The sequence below is a fragment of the Choloepus didactylus genome, chromosome 12 (assembly GCF_015220235.1).
Source record: "Choloepus didactylus isolate mChoDid1 chromosome 12, mChoDid1.pri, whole genome shotgun sequence".
Classification (NCBI taxonomy): domain Eukaryota; kingdom Metazoa; phylum Chordata; class Mammalia; order Pilosa; family Megalonychidae; genus Choloepus; species Choloepus didactylus.
In genome coordinates this window covers 89,793,882-89,810,470 of record NC_051318.1, presented here as the reverse complement: position 1 = coordinate 89,810,470, position 16,589 = coordinate 89,793,882, and the positions used below count along the sequence as shown (strand labels likewise).

General features: G+C 38.8%; 1 protein-coding gene across 2 annotated transcripts in view; it reads left to right on the top strand.

Annotated features, from left to right (window-relative positions):
* ENOX1 (ecto-NOX disulfide-thiol exchanger 1) overlaps positions 1-16,589 on the top strand; it is a 314,387-nt gene that overhangs the window by 17,511 nt on the left and 280,287 nt on the right. For both annotated transcript variants that reach the window (XM_037799841.1, XM_037799842.1), the window contains exon 2: positions 15,464-15,589. The gene's annotated coding sequence lies outside the window, so the exon portion shown is untranslated. The remainder of the gene's footprint in view (positions 1-15,463; positions 15,590-16,589) is intronic.

The window sequence follows — 16,589 nt, the reverse complement described above, 5'->3', positions numbered from 1 at the left end:
ATACTGGGTAAACATAGAAAATAGTTCAATGGAATGGAATAGATTTTCAGGAAATAGACACACACATATGTAGTCAGTTGATTTTTGACAAAGGCACCAAAGCAGTTCACTGGGGTAAAGGAAAGTCTCATCATCAGATGGTGCTGCAATAACCCATTAATGTATTGAAACACAATGAACATCAATGCCTCGCTCACACCATACACAAAAATTATTCAAGATGTATCATAGGGTGAGCTGTATGTTTTAGTTACTTCTCCAGGAAAGTAGGTAGAAAGCCAGGAACTGCGTGGACTGGACACCACAGAGCAATCTGAGTTTGGGCATACTTCATACAACACTCATGAAAACGTGGAACTGCTGAGATGAGCGAAATCTGTAAGTTTTTGCGGCCAGGGGACCCGCGACCTTCCCTGCCAGGCTCAGTCCCATGGGAGGAGGGGCTGTCAGCTCCGGGAAGGAGAAGGGAGAACTGCAGTGGCAGCCCTTATTGGAAACTCATTCTACTGATCCAAACTCCAACCATAGATAGACTGAGACCAGACACCAGAGAATCTGAGAGCAGCCAGCCCAGCAGAGAGGAGACAGGCATAGAAAAAAAACAACACGAAAAACTCCACAATAAAAGCGGAGGATTTTTGGAGTTCTGGTGAACATAGAAAGGGGAAGGGCAGAGCTCAGGCCCTGAGGTGCATATGCAAATCCCGAAGAAAAGCTGATCTCTCTGCCCTGTGGACCTTTCCTTAATGGCCCTGGTTGCTTTGTCTCTTAGCATTTCAATAACCCATTAGATCTCTGAGGACAGCCCTTTTTTTTTTTAATCCTTTTTTCTTTTTCTAAAACAATTACTCTAAGAAGCCCAATACAGAAAGCTTCAAAGACTTGCAATTTGGGCAGGTCAAGTCAAGAGCAGAACTAAGAGAGCTCTGGGACAAAAGGCAATAATCCAGTGGCTGAGAAAATTCACTAAACACCACGACTTCCCAAGAAAAGGGGGGTGTCCGCTCACAGCCATCATCCTGGTGGACAGGAAACACTCCTGCCCATCGCCAGTCCCATAGCCCAGAGCTGCCCCAGACAACCCAGTGTGACGGAAGTGCTTCAGATAACAGGCACACACCACAAAACTGGCCGTGGACATTAGCCTTCCCTGCAACCTCAGCTGATTGTCCCAGAGTTGGGAAGGTGGAGCAGTGTGAATTAACAAAGCCCCATTCAACCATCATTTCAGCAGACTGAGAGCCTCCCTACACAGCCCAGCAGCCCAGAACTGCCCTGGGGGGACGGCACTCACCTGTGACATAGCACAGTCATCCGTCAACAGAGGACCCGGGGTGCACAGCCTGGAAGAAGGGCCCACTTGCAAGTCTCAGGAGCCATACGCCAATACCAAGGACTTGTGTGTCAGTGGCAGAGACAAACTGTGGCAGGACTGAACTGAAGGATTAGACTATTGCAGCAGCTTTAAAACTCTAGGATCACCAGGGAGATTTGATTGTTAGGGCAACCCCCCCCTCCCTGACTGCCCAGAAACACGCCCCATATACAGGGCAGGCAACACCAACTACACACACAAGCTTGGTACACCAATTGGACCCCACAAGACTCACTCCCCCACTCACCAAAAAGGCTAAGTAGGGGAGAACTGGCTTGTGGAGAACAGGTGGCTCGTGGACGCCACCTGCTGGTTAGTTAGAGAAAGTGTACTCCACGAAGCTGTAGATCTGATAATTTAGAGATAAGGACTTCAATTGGTCTACAAATCCTAAAAGAACCCTATCAAGTTCAGCAAATGCCACGAGGCCAAAAACAACAGAAAATTATAAAGCATATGAAAAAACCAGACGATATGGATAACCCAAGCCCAAGCACCCAAATCAAAAGATCAGAAGAGACACAGCACCTAGAGCAGCTACTCAAAGAACTAAAGATGAACAATGAGACCATAGTACAGGATACAAAGGAAATCAAGAAGACCCTAGAAGAGCATAAAGAAGACATTGCAAGACTAAATAAAAAAATGGATGATCTTATGGAAATTAAAGAAACTGTTGACCAAATTAAAAATATTCTGGACACTCATAGTACAAGACTAGAGGAAGTTGAACAACGAATCAGTGACCTAGAAGATGACAGAATGGAAAATGAAAGCATAAAAGAAAGAATGGGGAAAAAAATTGAAAAAATCGAAATGGACCTCAGGGATATGATAGATAATATGAAACGTCCGAATATAAGACTCATTGGTGTCCCAGAAGGGGAAGAAAAGGGTAAAGGTCTAGGAAGAGTATTCAAAGAAATTGTTGGGGAAAACTTCCCAAATGTTCTAAACAACATAAATACACAAATCATAAATGCTCAGCGAACTCCAAATAGAATAAATCCAAATAAACCCACTCCGAGACATATACTGATCACACTGTCAAACACAGAAGAGAAGGAGCAAGTTCTGAAAGCAGCAAGAGAAAAGCAATTCACCACATACAAAGGAAACAGCATAAGACTAAGTAGTGACTACTCAGCAGCCACCATGGAGGCGAGAAGGCAGTGGCACGATATATTTAAAATTCTGAGTGAGAAAAATTTCCAGCCAAGAATACTTTATCCAGCAAAGCTCTCCTTCAAATTTGAGGGAGAGCTTAAATTTTTCACAGACAAAGAAATGCTGAGAGAATTTGCTAACAAGAGACCTGCCCTACTGGAGATACTCAAGGGAGCCCTACAGACAGAGAAACAAAGACAGGACAGAGAGACTTGGAGAAAGGTTCAGTACTAAAGAGATTCGGTATGGGTACAATAAAGGATACTAATAGAGACAGGGAAAAATATGACAAACATAAACCAAAGGATAAGATGGCTGATTCAAGAAATGCCTTCACGGTTATAACGTTGAATGTAAATGGATTAAACTCCCCAATTAAAAGATGTAGATTCGCAGAATGGATCAAAAAAAATGAACCATCAATGTGTTGCATACAAGAGACTCATCTTAGACATAGGGACACAAAGAAACTGAAAGTGAAAGGATGAAAAAAATATTTCATGCAAGCTACAGCCAAAAGAAAGCAGGTGTAGCAATATTAATCTCAGATAAAATAGACTTCAAATGCAGGGATGTTTTGAGAGACAAAGAAGGCCACTACATACTAATAAAAGGGGCAATTCAGCAAGAAGAAATAACAATCGTAAATGTCTATGCAGCCAATCAAGGTGCCACAAAATACATGAGAGAAACACTGGCAAAACTAAAGGAAGCAATTGATGTTTCCACAATAATTGTGGGAGACTTCAACACATCACTCTCTCCTATAGATAGATCAACCAGACAGAAGACCAATAAGGAAATTGAAAACCTAAACAATCTGATAAATGAATTAGATTTAACAGACATATACAGGACATTACATCCCAAATCACCAGGATACACATACTTTTCTAGTGCTCACGGAAGTTTCTCCAGAATAGATCATATGCTGGGACATAAAACAAGCCTCAATAAATTTCAAAAGTTTGAAATTCTTCAAAGCACATTCTCTGACCACAATGGAATACAATTAGAAGTCAATAACCATCAGAGACTTAGAAAATTCACAAATACCTGGAGGTTAAACAACACACTCCTAAACAATCAGTGGGTTAAAGAAGAAATAGCAAGAGAAATTGCTAAATATATAGAGACGAATGAAAATGAGAACACAACATACCAAAATCTATGGGATGCAGCAAAAGCAGTGCTAAGGGGGAAATTTATAGCACTAAACACATACATTAAAAAGGAAGAAAGAGCCAAAATCAAAGAACTAATGGATCAACTGAAGAAGCTAGAAAATGAACAGCAAACCAATCCTAAACCAAGTAGAAGAAAAGAAATAACAAGGATTAAAGCAGAAATAAATGACATAGAGAACAAAAAAAACAATAGAGAGGATAAATATCACCAAAAGTTGGTTCTTTGAGAAGATCAATAAGATTGACAAGCCCCTAGCTAGGCTGACAAAATCAAAAAGAGAGAAGACCCATATAAACAAAATAATGAATGAAAAAGGTGACATAACTGCAGATCCTGAAGAAATTAAAAAAATTATAAGAGGATACTATGAACAACTGTATGGCAACAAACTGGATAATGTAGAGGAAATGGACAATTTCCTGGAAACATACGAACAACCTAGACTGACCAGAGAAGAAATAGAAGACCTCAACCAACCCATCACAAGCAAAGAGATCCAATCAGTCATCAAAAATCTTCCCACAAATAAATGCCCAGGGCCAGATGGCTTCACAGGGGAATTCTACCAAACTTTCCAGAAAGAACTGACACAAATCTTACTCAAACTCTTTCAAAATATTGAAGAAAATGGAACACTACCTAACTCATTTGATGAAGCTAACATCAATCTAATACCAAAACCAGGCAAAGATGCTACAAAAAAGGAAAACTACAAGCCAATCTCCCTAATGAATATAGATGCAAAAATCCTCAACAAAATACTTGCAAATCGAATCCAAAGACACATTAAAAAAATCATACACCATGACCAAGTGGGGTTCCTTCCAGGCATGCAAGGATGGTTCAACATAAGAAAATCAATCAATGCATTACAACACATTAACAAGTCGAAAGGGAAAAATCAATTGATCATCTCAGTAGATGCTGAAAAAGCATTTGACAAAATCCAACATCCCTTTTTGATAAAAACACTTCAAAAGGTAGGAATTGAAGGAAACTTCCTCAACATGATAAAGAACATATATGAAAAACCCACAGCCAGCATAGTACTCAATGGTGAGAGACTGAAAGCCTTCCCTCTAAGATCAGGAACAAGACAAGGATGCCCGCTGTCACCACTGTTATTCAACATTGTGCTGGAAGTGCTAGCCAGGGCAATCCGGCAAGACAAAGAAATAAAAGGCATCCAAATTGGAAAAGAAGAAGTAAAACTGTCATTGTTTGCAGATGATATGATCTTATATCTAGAAAACCCTGAGAAATCGATGATATAGCTACTAGAGCTAATAAACAAATTTAGCAAAGTAGCGGGATACAAGATTAATGCACATAAGTCAGTAATGTTTCTATATGCTAGAAATGAACAAACTGAAGAGACGCTCAAGAAAAAGATACCATTTTCAATAGCAACTAAAAAAATCAAGTACCTAGGAATAAACTTAACCAAAGATGTAAAAGACCTATACAAAGAAAACTACATAACTCTACTAAAAGAAATAGAAGGGGACCTTAAAAGATGGAAAATATTCCATGTTCATGGATAGGAAGGCTAAATGTCATTAAGATGTCAATTCTACCCAAACTCATCTACAGATTCAATGCAATCCCAATCAAAATTCCAACAACCTACTTTGCAGACTTGGAAAAGCTAGTTATCAAATTTATTTGGAAAGGGAAGATGCCTCGAATTGCTAAAGACACTCTAAAAAAGAAAAACGAAGTGGGAGGACTTACACTCCCTGACTTTGAAGCTTATTATAAAGCCACAGTTGCCAAAACAGCATGGTACTGGCACAAAGATAGACATATAGATCAATGGAATCGAATTGAGAATTCGGAGATAGACCCTCAGATCTATGGCCGACTGATCTTTGATAAGGCCCCCAAAGTCACTGAACTGAGTCATAATGGTCTTTTCAACAAATGGGGCTGGGAGAGTTGGATATCCATATCCAAAAGAATGAAAGAGGACCCCTACCTCACCCCCTACACAAAAATTAACTCAAAATGGACCAAAGATCTCAATATAAAAGAAAGTACCATAAAACTCCTAGAAGATAATGTAGGAAAACATCTTCAAGACCTTGTATTAGGCGGCCACTTCCTAGACTTTACACCCAAAGCACAAGCAACAAAAGAGAAAATAGATAAATGGGAACTCCTCAAGCTTAGAAGTTTCTGCACCTCAAAGGAATTTCTCAAAAAGGTAAAGAGGCAGCCAACTCAATGGGAAAAAATTTTTGGAAACCATGTATCTGACAAAAGACTGATATCTTGCATATATAAAGAAATCCTACAACTCAATGACAATAGTACAGACAGCCCAATTATAAAATGGGCAAAAGATATGAAAAGACAGTTCTCTGAAGAGGAAATACAAATGGCCAAGAAACACAGGAAAAAATGCTCAGCTTCACTAGCTATTAGAGAGATGCAAATTAAGACCACAATGAGATACCATCTAACACCGGTTAGAATGGCTGCCATTAAACAAACAGGAAACTACAAATGCTGGAGGGGATGTGGAGAAATTGGAACTCTTATTCATTGTTGGTGGGACTGTATAATGGTTCAGCCACTCTGGAAGTCAGTCTGGCAGTTCCTTAGAAAACTAGATATAGAATTACCATTTGATCCAGCGATTGCACTTCTCGGTATATACCCGGAAGGTCGGAAAGCAGTGACACGAACAGATATCTGCACGCCAATGTTCATAGCAGCATTATTCACAATTGCCAAGAGATGGAAACAACCCAAATGTCCTTCAACTGATGAGTGGATAAATAAAATGTGGTATATACACACGATGGAATACTACGCGGCAGTAAGAAGGAACGATCTCGTGAAACATATGACAACATGGATGAACCTTGAAGACATAATGCTGAGCGAAATAAGCCAGGCACAAAAAGAGAAATATTATATGCTACCACTAATGTGAACTTTGAAAAATGTAAAACAAATGGTTTATAATGTAGAATGTAGGGGAACTAGCAGTAGATAGCAATTAAGGAAGGGGGAACAATAATCCAAGAAGAACAGATAAGCTATTTAACGTTCTGGGGATGCCCAGGAATGAGTATGGTCTGTTAATTTCTGATGGATATAGTAGGAACAAGTTCACATAAATGTTGCTATATTAGGTAACTTTCTTGGGGTAAAGTAGGAACATGTTGGAAGTTAAGCAGTTATCTTAGGTTAGTTGTCTTTTTCTTACTCCCTTGTTATGGTCTCTTTGAAATGTTCTTTTATTGTATGTTTGTTTCTTTTTAACTTTTTTTTCATACAGTTGATTTAAAAAAGAAGGGAAAGTTAAAAAAAAAAAAAGAAAAACAAGGAAAAAAAAAGATGTAGTGCCCCCTTGAGGACCCTGTGGGGAATGCAGGGGTATTCGCCTACCCCACCTCCATGGTTGCTAACGTGACCACAGACATAGGGGACTGGTGGTTTGATGGGTTGAGCCCTCTACCATAAGTTTTACCCTTGGGAAGACGGTTGCTGCAAAGGAGAGGCTAGGCCTCCCTATGGTTGTGCCTAAGAGCCTCCTCCCGAATGCCTCTTTGTTGCTCAGATGTGGCCCTCTCTCTCTGGCTAAGCCAACTTGAAAGGTGAAATCACTGCCCTCCCCCCTACGTGGGATCAGACACCCAGGGGAGTGAATCTCCCTGGCAACGTGGAATATGACTCCCGGGGAGGAATGTAGACCCGGCATCGTGGGACAGAGAACATCTTCTTGACCAAAAGGGGGATGTGAAAGGAAATGAAATAAGCTTCAGTGGCAGAGAGAATCCAAAAGGAGCCGAGAGGTCAGTCTGGTGGGCACTGTTACACACAATTTAGACAACCCTTTTTAGGTTCTAAAGAATTGGGGTAGCTGGTGGTGGATACCTGAAACTATCAAACTACAACCCAGAACCCATGAATCTCGAAGACAGTTGTATAAAAATGAAGCTTATGAGGGGTGACAATGGGATTGGGAAAGCCATAAGGACCACACTCCACTTTGTCTAGTTTATGGATGGATGAGTAGAAAAATAGGGGAAGGAAACAAACAGACAAAGGTACCCAGTGTACTTTTTTACTTCAATTGCTCTTTTTCACTCTAATTACTATTCTTGTTATTTGTGTGTGTGTGCTAATGAAGGTGTCAGGGATTGATTTAGGTGATGAATGTACAACTATGTAATGGTACTGTAAACAATCGAAAGTACGATTTGTTTTGTATGACTGCGTGGTATGTGAATATATCTCAATAAAATGAAGATAAAAAAAAAGAATAAAGCTATGCTATGAGAACTAAAAAAAAAAAAAAAAAATTTCATTGAGCCATGAGAATTATAAAAGTCATATTAGTATGACTTAAAAGTCACACTAAGAATCTTTATCCTTAACCATATTTCATATTTCCTCCACTGTGGGAAAGCTTTTCTCAATATAATTTTATTGTCACTAGGTATTTTCCTGCCAGTCCATTTTTTCAGCCTCCACTCCCCAATCTTCCGTTTTTACCACAGCAAAAAAATAAAAATAAAATTCAAATACTCGTTTCTAAAAAAAAAAAAAAAAAAAAAAAAAGATGTATCATAGATCTTCCCATGAAAGTAAACTTTGAAGCTTATAGAATAAAATGTAGGAGAATATTTTAGAAAGAAGGCAACTATTTCTTAGGATATCAAAAGCATTACCATTATTAAAAAATTGGACTTTTCACCAAAATGGAAAACTTCTGCTCATTGGAAGTCATTATTAAGAAATTAGGCAAGCCACAGACTGTGAAAACAATCTGCACTATGTATAGATGACCAAGGAATTGAATCCAGAATACTTAAAAATCTTCCACAACTGAATATAAAAAACAAATAACATCCTTCTCCCAATGGGCAAGTTCCCTGAACAAAAGCTTCATGAAAGAAGAATGGCCAATAAATTTTTGAAAAAATAATAATGGCATCGTTAGCCACCAGGGAAATACAAATTAGATATTACTCCACACCCATTAGAATGACTAAAATGAAAGGGATTGACAACACCGAAAGTTGGTGAGGACAGGGAAATACTGGAATGCTCATAGAGTACTGGTAGAGGTGTAAAATAATGTAACCATGTTTGGAAAACTGTTTGGCAATTCCTTATAAAGTTACGCATGCACCTATGCTATGACTCAGCAATCTCAAACCTAATTACTTACTCAAGAAAAATGAAAGCACAAAAAGCCTCATACAAGAATGTTTATGACAGCTTTCTTCATAATACCCAAATACTAAATCAACCCAAATGCCCATCAACAGGAGAATGGATAATAAAGGATGATATTCATGCAATGGCATACTACTCATTTATACAGTGAAATGTTACACATGAATGAGCTACTAATACATTTAACTGCATGCATGAATCAGAAATGTTGAGCAAAAGAAGCCAGGCATTAAAGAATATAAACTGTATGATTGTGTATATATGAAGTTCAAGTACAAGCAAAACCATCTATGGTGATAGAAATCGGACCTCTCCTCTTGGGAGGGATTGACTGGAAAAGGGACATTATGGGGTGATGTCTTTGTCTTGACTAGTGTTCAGGTTACTTGGGTGTGTACATTTGACAAAACTCTTCAAACTGCATACTTCAGATTTGTGCACTCTATTATATGTAAATTATACCCCAGTTAAAAAAATTAAAGACATAATCTTTGATACTCTCCACTGGTCTTTGGAAAAAAGACTTATCAAATCTTGGATTTTCAATGGCCATAAACGTAGGAAAGGATGAGGCATTTCTCAAACTCAGCACAGCTCAAAGCAAACTTCTTTTGCTTCCAACCCTTTAAGCATCACATTCACAGACCGGTTCCCTTTTTTGGATTTCCACATTCTCTTAGTGTTCTTAGAATTCCCCAGGCCCCAGCTCAAAAAATACACATAACCATTTACTACTTTTGTCTCCTCATCAATTCTATCTAATGAAGCACTAATTTCTTTTAATTCCTCTACCCAGCCCTTTGTATTTCTAATGAACCCTCTTAGCAATAGCCCCCTACTTTTTAATTTTTTTGTTCTATATACTGATGTCACATTCATCTTATAAAAACACTTGCAGTCAAGACTCATCTGATACAAAAACACTTTTAATAGCTCTAAGTCATTTATTCAATTTCAAATGTATTATCTTGGTATTCACACTCGAGTCTTATTCTCCAACACCATAAGATCTGCACTCTTAGCCCCCAAATGTGTCATGATCTGCCTCATCTCTACTGCTTTGCTCACTATTGTGAAGGAATGTGGATGTCATCTTACAATTTTCACATTCATTTGTATCTTTTGCTAGAGCACCTGTACTTGTAGATAAGAATTTGGTTGAGGAATCGCTCCGTCATTTTTGCTTATATGAAGGCGTTGCTGCTGAAAAGTCATTACTTGCTCACTTGTTCACTTAACAAATATGTATTGAAAACCTGTCATATGTCAGGCACTGCGCTAGGAGCTGTATATTTTGTTTCAAGCATAATGGACATGGTCCCTGCCTTGACAGAGCTCATGGCCTAGCAGATGAGAGAAGAATTTAAAAAGTAATTATAATTGAGTCTTTAAATGTTATGGGGGGGGGGGGAGAAGGCTTCTATTAGTTATGTATTGCTGCATAAAAAATTGCCCCCAAACTCAGCAGCTTGAAACAACACGCATTTATTATCTCACACCCTCTCTGGGTTGGGAATCTGGGTATGCCTGGGCTGGGTCGGTCAGATAGGGTCTCTCACTGCCTTCGGTCAGGCTGTTGGCCAGACCACAATCATTTCAGCTGGGGCGAGATCCACTTCCAAGCTCACCCAGTGGTTATTGGCAGGATTCAGTTCCTCACTAGTTGAAAACTTTCCCCAGTTCCTTACCAAACAGCTTCATCAGAGTGAGAAGGCAGGAGCGATGCCACCTGCCATCACTTTTGCTATATTCTATTGATTAGAACTTACTAGGTCGAGTCCTTGCTCCAGGGAAGAGACTTACATGGGTCTGGATGTGAGTAGGGTTATGTAAGCAAGTATCAGTGTGACTTAGACTCCCTGGGGGAAAAGAGGGAGAAGGGGAGGGCCTTTTCCAAACACAAAGCACAACATGTGCACAGGCCTGGGGTTGAGAAAGATCGTGGCTAGTAGGAGGAACTGAAGTTCATTACGGCTGAAGGCAAAGAGTTCTTCAAAGTCCTGCTCTCTTATATATGATGCAAGGATGGATTGGAATTCAATAAGAGAAGAAATGAGGAAGAGTAGTAACATGTGTCATCATATTTAAGGATCTGAAGTGGGAAGCTGGGTAACTTTTTTGATGGGAAACCACAAAAAAGATAAAGTGGAGATTAGACTCTTTACCGCTCCGCCTACATTTAATGTTGATTCAGCATTAAACATTTAGAAGAGAATGCAAGGGAGAATCATGTCAAAGATTAATTACGCATGAGAATGTCTGTGTCTAACTTCCTTTGGGACCTCAAGCAAATAATCCCAGCTACATCTATGAAGTAAGAGGGTAAGAACAGATCATGAGCATTACTGGAAGGTCCCTTCTGGTTTAAAATATTTTAACTTTTATGATGAAGAACTAGAAAGGGGACACGATGTTGTTCTGGTCTAGGAAGACGCTTAAGGAGGTGAAGCTCGTAGTGTGTCATGCCAGGTGATGAATGTGATTGGGTACCCCTAGAGGGTGAGGATACTTGGCAATAGTTCTGAACAAGAGATGTGCATCAGAATCACCTGTGAAGCATTTAAAAAGTGCACATGGAAAGACCACCCCACCCCTGCAGGGAGATCCAAATCAATAGACCTGGGTGATTCTGATGCATCCCTAGTCAAGACGCACTATAATATTATAAAGAGACTGTTTCATTCTGATCCAAGTGTTTTAAGACTGGACAGGATGGTGGGAACAGTTAGTCCTGGAGAGGAACTTAGATCTAATCCTTGAGAAAATAGAGAGCCATTATAGGTTCTTTAGAAGGGAATTTAGGTAATTTTTTAAAATATCAAATATTTCATTTATGCATATATTCATTCATTTTTTTATTAGAGATGTTACAGGTTTACAGAAAAATTATGCATAAAATAAAGCTCCCATATACCACCCTATCATTAACATCTTGTATTAGTGTGGTACATTTGTTACAATTCATGAAAGGACATTTTTATAATTGTATTATTAACTGTAGTTCATTGTTTACAATAGCATTTACCATTTGTGTTGTACAGCCCTATGTTGTGTTTTTAAATGTTTATTTTAGTAACATATGCAACCTGAAATTTCCCTTTTTAACCACATTTAGTTATATAATTCAGTGCTGTATTTTAATGTTTTTTTAAATAACATATACAACCTAAAATTTCCCTTTTTAACCACATTTAATTATATAATTCAGTGCTGTTAATTACATTCACCATGCTGTCATTTTTATTCAGATACTTACTTATCACCACTATGGGCCAGTCTAAGGGGATAATAGACCTTTCAAATGTTTTCAGAATGAACTGCAAGAAGAAAAGCCAGCTAGAAGCTTACGGCAGTATATGCAATATGATGTGATGAGTTGTAATGAATGGGGAAAGGAGTTGATAGGATGTCTTCATTCATTGGAAGGGATAAAGAAGGATGAGATATGACTGATGACACCAGGTCTTTTGCAGGTTCACTCTCCTTGATCGAGCTCCCAGATTTAGGAAGCAGGACAGTGTGGGAGAAGTCAATCCCTCGTGTGCTCTTAGCTATTCTGTGGTGTACAGTGTTGTATGGGTCTGGCAAGGACAAAGTAGCCAAGCTCAGTAAGCCCTTGAAAAAGAAATGTTTTCAGAGGGACTGTATTTTAAATCCATAAATGATGAGATTCCTGCCAAACGTCTTTTGAATTAATACAAAGATATCCCCAGAATATGAGGGAAATCGGAATGTTCGTTAATGTGATGACAACATTTCTAAGTGAATAATACAAAATCAAATAGAGTCTTTGTTTTCATTGCTTCTAGAGAATCCCAGCCACAATCATCTTGTGGCTCTGTGCTTGTAACAATACAGTACATCTTTTCATTATACCCTCCAGAAGAAAGGGGCGTATGGTTTCTCTCCACAGTGACAGACGTGTTTTCTTGAACAATACCCTGAAAAGGTCACATTGGAGATCTGAGTCATAAGCCCTGTGATTTAAATTTGAGGCTAAGTTTAAAAATGGTGCATCTAGAGCTTGCCAAGTTCCAATAAAAGCCCTGGTGTCATTTTGGCGTACAGTTGAATAGAACAGATCCACTGGGATATTGTACTTTTCTTAGTAGCAATACATAGATTTTCTTCTTTGTATGATTTTCTGGGTGCATTGTTATGACGGATATCTATTTTCCCACCAAACCCTGGAAAATAATGTCTAACTTCATGGACATATGTTATTTTTTTTCCTAAAGTAGCTCATTTTCTAGGTATCAATTCTCATCAGAGGATTCCTGTAAAAGTCTAATCATTTGCATTTTGTTTTGTTTTGTTTTTTTTTTTGTTGTTGTTGTTTTACTTATGGTCCATCTTAAATGAAACCTGCTTCATTGAAGCCTTCTTGATTTTCTTCATCCCCAACAGCTGGGATCTCCAATTTCTCTAAAGTGTCAAAGCACATTTTTAAAATTTATGTCACTCATGTGCTGTCATACAATACTGCTACTACTTCCTGACGTTTGCTGGGTTTGTACTGTGTGCCAAACACCTTATATGGATTATCTTACTTAATCCTCACAACAACCTGTGTCAGAAGTGTATCATGTCTTCATTTTGCAGAAAGAAAGCTGGGGCTAGAGAGGTTAAGTACCTTGCCCAAGATCATACAGCTGGTAAGTGCTGAAACAGGAGCACTCCCAGATAGCCTGGTTTCACTGATTGATACCACCTCATTATAGTTTTGACATCTAGTTGTATCCCCCTAAAGGAAGGTAAGATACTTGAGGAAGAAAAAAAAAAAGACTGTCTTGCTTATTTTAGTATTCCTGAAATTGTCTGGCTCTTGGATGCACTCACAAGTATCCAGTAAACAGTGGCTGAGTGAATGCTTCACAACTGTCATTGGGATTTTTTGGGGAGAAATTAGGGTCTGCTAATTTAGGCATCTACCCTGAAGCTTCCCTTTCAAGTGATGTGAAGAATATGGATTGGTGGTGTATAAGGCTTTAAGAAGTTTCTGTTTATTTTGTGTTTCTGTCATTCAGGTTAGATTCTATGGTCCAAATACTTTTTTCCCCCTCCATTTCTTTGTTGAGATCTTCTTTCTTCTTTCATGCAATGATAAACTGGCTCTGCTTTCTACTTTTTTTCCGTGTAATAATCCCAGGCTCCAGTTCTGCAGAACTGTGAAAATGCTATCAATCATTTTTCCCCTGCTTCTTTATTCATGACTTAAGCTTCTCTTGCCAAAAACAAAACTGAATAAAACTTTTAAAAGTTGTGAGTGACCTTCCTGGCTCCCACTGTTTTCAAGCCTTTCTGACGAGCTTCCCATTTGTAGTGTGGTAATAGCTAAAAGTTCCAAGACTTGGACAAAAGTCTATGGCATTAAAAACTAGCACTTTGCGGGAAATTTTGAAGTGTTTAGTTGGTAGGCAGCGACCCCCAAATGTACTGGGTAAGAATGGGGGATGGGACACCTGGTGGAGGGTACACTGTGCGGCTGCCTGGCTTAGAAACATGGAGATACTTGACTAAAAATGAGAATAGAAATCCAGATGGAACCTTGCCGAGCCCTTTTTGGTCACACTCAACCGTTAAGTTGGACGTAGCCATGAGGAGATACAGGGATATCTCTCGGTGATAGCACAGAGGATGTGGGATCTGTTCCTTGTTGCATCTGGAAAACAAAACGCTCACTTTCACCATAATAGTGAAAGATGCATGGGTCATATGGAGGGACCAGAGGAGGACAAGAATTTGCTTTGCCACCCTTGAAGTAGCACAGCCTATAAACCCACACCAACACAGGCAGCTGCTCAGTTCACCCTGAGCTCTCTCTTTGCACAAGGAAGAAAAGTGGGAGAAAAAATGCTCCACTTAAAGCGAGGTGCCTCACCCTCTGTGAGGCCTGGCTGCAGAAAACAATATTTGATATAAACCAAAGCAAATCAGGGAAGAAATTGTTTTTCACTTAGAAATATTTAAATTAACTTCATATCATTGTGGCATTATTTGTTCCCTGGTCAGTTCTGCAGAGAGAAATGAGGCAAAGAGTGAGCCCTGGGGTCTTTGGCTTTGGTAGACCTGGGTCCTAATCAGTCCTCAGAAATACATGCTTTAGTCATCTCATCTGTAAGATGGCGCCAGTACCATATGGTTGCAACGCTGTTGTTGAGATTAAAGCGTCTGTGTATACGAAGCCCCCTGCCCAGAGCCTAGCACCTGGCAGGCAGCCAGTGAATAGCATTGCCTTTGTGTTCATACTCTGTCAGTCGGTCTCCACGCCCAGCCTGGTGAGATAAGGGGAAAAGCAGAAGTTTGCTTGGATATAAAATACCCTTGACCTTTAGCCATTTCTAAATACAGTGCTGAAAGGTGAGTGGCCCATCATGCCATTTGAGAGTAAGAAGCTTTTAATGATGTTAAATATTCATAACATGACGGTAATAATTACTGTAGGTGCCAGTATAATACTGTCTGGCCACAATGGCTGGGACTGGCAGTGATGGTTCCTTGGACATTTCCTAATGGTGGTTTTTCCTTTGCTTCTAGAAGGATCTGGCATGTTAGAGCCACACCGTCTTCCACAGGACTTCCTCTCTGAAGAGCTTCCACTTGGCAGACTTTTGTGACTGCGTTGCTTCAATCAAGTCCTCAGAGAACACACGTGGTTTTAAGGTTTGTGTTAATTTTTTTCATTTCTCTTACTGAAGATTTTAATTTTGAGGGATATTTTTAAAATGGATAGTAGTCACACTCTGTTTCAATAAGAACTCTGGAAGTCGATTGTGCATAGACTAATCCTTTGATTTTACTGGGAGAAAGATTAAATGAAAAGAAATTTGATATGCTACTTCTCACACTTAGCACTATGTACGCTGTTGGATGTTATAAGGATATTAGGAATATAATATCCCCCCATATTGGCTTAAAAGTAATTTTATTTCTATGTCTATAAATTCCAACTCAAAGATTCAACAGATTTATATTGAGTGTCTATGTATAGCAGATTTTGTTATTTTCAATCAATTAAGACCTTGTGGGTAAACTATATTTTGAAACATTGAAAACAAAAACTGCAAGTGTCATTATCAGCTAATAGAATCTGTTGTTTTAATTACGAAGTCTCAGTGGCCAGAATATTTTCCTCTTGTTCTGCTAGGGAGTACTCACCCTATTATTTATGATAAGGAAGATATTTGTTTTTTTTTTTTTTTTTTTTGCTTTGTTTTTTTTTAATGTTGTATGTATATTAACAGCTTGAAAAATCATTAAAAATGTTGCTTACTCAAGGAAAAAGATCGCTAGCAATGCAAGAATTTTTTTGGGGAAGTACATGTTTTGCTCTTGAGATAATATGAAGTAAAACACTTTTATTTTGAAAGTACTTTCCTATAAAGACTTAACCAAAGGCTAAATTCAGCCCATGCATCCGTCATGGAAGGAAAAAGAAACAGGGTATAGAATAAAGCATGGTGCACTGAGTGGAAGAAAACTAAATGAAGTGCAAGGAACACAGCACTTTCCCTGGAATGTTGCATTTTTTTTCCACAGGCATTTATTTCATTTGGTGGGACTTTTATTATGTCTACAGTGACAAATGTTTTCTCCCTTAATAGCCCTTTACTGTGTTTTTCTTTTTCTTTTTTTTTAATTTCTTTTATTTCCTCTGAGAAAT